The sequence below is a fragment of the Cyprinodon variegatus genome, unplaced genomic scaffold, assembly GCF_000732505.1.
Source record: "Cyprinodon variegatus isolate N-32 unplaced genomic scaffold, C_variegatus-1.0 Scaffold559, whole genome shotgun sequence".
Classification (NCBI taxonomy): domain Eukaryota; kingdom Metazoa; phylum Chordata; class Actinopteri; order Cyprinodontiformes; family Cyprinodontidae; genus Cyprinodon; species Cyprinodon variegatus.
In genome coordinates, this window is record NW_015151012.1 from 1,838 (window position 1) to 4,818 (window position 2,981).

At 41.7% G+C, this 2,981-nt stretch overlaps 1 long non-coding RNA gene across 1 annotated transcript in view; it reads left to right on the forward strand.

Annotated features, from left to right (window-relative positions):
* Nucleotides 1-531: 531 nt before the first annotated feature.
* LOC107095612 overlaps nucleotides 532-2,981 on the forward strand; it is a 3,578-nt gene continuing 1,128 nt past the window's right edge. Inside the window, exons 1-2 of the long non-coding RNA XR_001481752.1 lie at nucleotides 532-609; nucleotides 706-757. This is a non-coding gene — a long non-coding RNA (uncharacterized LOC107095612). The remainder of the gene's footprint in view (nucleotides 610-705; nucleotides 758-2,981) is intronic.

Sequence of the window (2,981 nt, forward strand, 5' to 3'; positions counted from 1 at the left end):
TAGTAGTTCACCTATTGTTAAAAAAAAGATCAGCACGTTTTTCATATTGAGAAACCCATACCAAAAAAAAATCTCATATTCTTAACATAGTTGTTTTTAAACACCACATTAAATCTGTGTGACTTAAACATGCGGCTTTCACTCGTAGTAAGCTTTAAAACGCTGTTGTTTTTTTAAAAGAAGGTAGGCTGTAAATAAAGTAGATAAAAAGTATAAAGTAAGAAGAAAGAAAGAGAAACTTTAAGGTATTAGACGTGGCTGAAGTTGCTTTTATTAGTGATATACTGCATATTGTCACCCATAAGAAACCTGCTAGAAAGTAGAGAGGCGCAAATTGAAACAATTCTATAGGACTGATAACCACTAATAACGACCATTTAATCAACACATCGGAACTGCTTCGATCTTTGTCGGGAATGTTGTTTACTTGGAAAGCTAGATTTTCGACGTTTCTTGAATGCAGCATCTCAGCTGATCAGCTTAACCAAAAAAAAAAAAAAAAAGAGAGAGAGAGAGAGAGAGAACGAAAGAGAAAGCGTGTTTTCTTACACTTTAGGAGAGACGCTGTGGAAGTTGGTCGTAACAGAAAGTATTGACTGCAAAAGTAAGGTTGGTTAATGCTGTCTTATTTTGCTTTTCATAAAAATTTGTCTACAGTTTTCAAAAATAAAAAATTGTATGACAATAATATTTTGCTTCTGGTAGAGTACATGGACTCGACTCCTGAGGGGACGAAATATGCCGAATAAAACAGAAGGTAATTTCTTCAACAGCCCATCAAATCATGGGAGTTTCTGGTAAAAGTTTGAGCTGTTGGTCTTTTAGGTCTGCAGGTGGATTATATTGCTTGATTGATTGTCTTTATTGATCTCACAGTGGAGAAATACACTCGTTACATCAGCTCAAATAGACAAAGTACAAGAATGTGCCAAAGGAAGATAAGGGTGCATGGGATATATACAGTATATACAGTGCGTCGACATGACAGTTTGTTTTTTTATAGTAGGATTATTATACAGGGTTATTGCACAGGGAGTTTTATATGGGTATTGATATAGATTAATATTTGTTGAACTGGGTGTCAAATATAAAGAAACAGGTTATTGCCTTTCTTAAAGGGTTAGTTTTTAATGGAGCATTGAAAGGCAGTTCAATCTGAAAAAACTCACTTAAGAGAAAAGACAATTAGAAGAAATGTATTGATACAATTACTTTGTCTTTGGTGCTTAGACCTCGGCAGGAAACATAGCTCGGAATTTTGATAGATATGCATGAACAGGACTGGTGGTTGAGTGGAGATAGAGGAAGTTGTTCAGTCTGTAGACTGTTGGTTAGTATGCTGAGCTTTATGGGGAGATCCAGTGGACTGTGTGAGCTGATATTAGAGCTTCACTCAGGGACCTAGAAGTCCAGTTTGGATAACACAGGTTGAGAGAATCTGTCCATGATTAGCAAGCATGAAGCGACAGTGGAGAGGAAAAACTCTGTTGGGAAGAAACCTGTGGCAGAACCAGGCTCAACATGGCAGTCTTCTGCCGGACCGGTTGAAATGTATCATGGAATGTAGTATAAGTCCAGGAGGAATGACACTGTCATGAAAGGCGGACAGATGGACCCAGTATCGAAGGAGAGACAGTCAGTAGGAAAGTTCAAAACGTTTATTAAATAACCAACAAAACTAAAGTGGAGCTGTGGCACGCGGATACTGCAGGAGGGGGGCACTCTGTGGGAGAAACACAGGTAAGTGACCACGATCTTCTGACAGAAGATGATTATCTGAGTTGGTCACTTACCTGGTTTAACAGTCCAGTCCAACAATGTCCCAAGTGCTGCAGTTCCAGAGGTCTTGCAGGAAGCCCATCCTGGTCAGGGATTCAGAACAGACAGAACAGGATCCAGAACAGGCTGGAACAGACAGGTGGCAGGATCCAGGCTTCCAGACATCATAGAGCTCCCAGGTGGGTTCACACTCTGACTGGGACCGGAAGCATGACCAGGCGGTCATGCACAGGAGGAGACAGGATCAGGTGCAGACAGGCAGGCTCAGTGGTAGAGGGTAGCAGAGACAGGATGTGGAACCAGAACTTGATGCAGGACCTTTAAACTGGTCTCCTCCTTGGAGCCAGGCTTACTGGATAAAAACTGAACCTCCCCAAATATAGAGCCAAAAACCCAGAGGACTCAGCGGGTGAGGAACAGTGGACGATCAAGAGACGAGACAAACACTAAAACCCTCTTTACACTGGCTGCCAGAATCCAGAACATGAACCTAGAAATGAACAGACAGGCTAACAGAAAGACAAATAATGATCTGGCCCTGAATGCTCAGGCTGAACTGAATATAACCCAGAGGAAACAGGTGAGAGGAATAAATTATAATTGAGGCAGGGAGGGAAAACGGCAGGTAAAAGAGATTATCAATTAAGGGAGAGCAAACAGGCCAGATCATGACAGACACTGATGAAGCTTTAGTTACAATGGTGGAGGAGGGGCTGGAGGTGGGTAGAAACGGGGTCATGTGAATGAAGTCATAGCGCAACCACCGCCTGCTCACTAGGTAGCAGATGATGCGGATCGGAGGCCTTTTAAGATGAACTTTGGATGCTGATTGGCTTTCGTGGTGGTGTGGTTCAAAGCTGATTGGCTGCATCGTAGGTGGATGAAGGCGAGCAATCAGATTCTTCAGTTAAACTTCCACCAAGCCTCCAATAGAGAGGAATATGAAAATTAAATCTTCTGTGGCAGAGAGGTTATAGAGCAGAAGGCCCAGCTGCTAATGGGGTTTTAACTCATAGTGTACATGCAAGGCGTAAGTTGGCAAGAATAGCTGGAAAAGTGGGAGCTGAAGAGCAGCCAGGTATGTTGGTATACATTCAGTGATGTTTATTTCTTTGAAGGTGAAAAACAAGGCTTCAGTTGAAATTCCCTTGGTTTTATTTCATAGAACTAATAAGAGCATCAGCATGTAAGTGCAAGGTAAG